Source organism: Pieris napi, chromosome 17 (assembly GCF_905475465.1).
Source record: "Pieris napi chromosome 17, ilPieNapi1.2, whole genome shotgun sequence".
NCBI classification, from domain to species: Eukaryota; Metazoa; Arthropoda; class Insecta; order Lepidoptera; family Pieridae; genus Pieris; species Pieris napi.
The window spans coordinates 22,501-23,342 of record NC_062250.1 but is presented as its reverse complement, the minus strand read 5'-3'; positions in this window follow the sequence as shown (position 1 = coordinate 23,342).

The window sequence follows — 842 nt, the reverse complement described above, 5'->3', positions numbered from 1 at the left end:
TAGGTTAGGTTAGGTTAGGTTAGGTTAGGTTAGGTTAGGTTAGGTTAGGTTAGGTTAGGTTAGGTTAGGTTAGGTTAGGTTAGGTTAGGTTAGGTTAGGTTAGGTTAGGTTAGGTTAGGTTAGGTTAGGTTAGGTTAGGTTAGGTTAGGTTAGGTTAGGTTAGGTTAGGTTAGGTTAGGTTAGGTTAGGTTAGGTTAGGTTAGGTTAGGTTAGGTTAGGTTAGGTTAGGTTAGGTTAGGTTAGGTTAGGTTAGGTTAGGTTAGGTTAGGTTAGGTTAGGTTAGGTTAGGTTAGGTTAGGTTAGGTTAGGTTAGGTTAGGTTAGGTTAGGTTAGGTTAGGTTAGGTTAGGTTAGGTTAGGTTAGGTTAGGTTAGGTTAGGTTAGGTTAGGTTAGGTTAGGTTAGGTTAGGTTAGGTTAGGTTAGGTCAGGTTAGGTTAGGTTAGGTTAGGTTAGGTTAGGTTAGGTTAGGTTAGGTTAGGTTAGGTTAGGTTAGGTTAGGTTAGGTTAGGTTAGGTTAGGTTAGGTTAGGTTAGGTTAGGTTAGGTTAGGTTAGGTTAGGTTAGGTTAGGTTAGGTTAGGTTAGGTTAGGTTAGGTTAGGTTAGGTTAGGTTAGGTTAGGTTAGGTTAGGTTAGGTTAGGTTAGGTTAGGTTAGGTTAGGTTAGGTTAGGTTAGGTTAGGTTAGGTTAGGTTAGGTTAGGTTAGGTTAGGTTAGGTTAGGTTAGGTTAGGTTAGGTTAGGTTAGGTTAGGTTAGGTTAGGTTAGGTTAGGTTAGGTTAGGTTAGGTTAGGTTAGGTTAGGTTAGGTTAGGTTAGGTTAGGTTAGGTTAGGTTAGGTTAGGTTA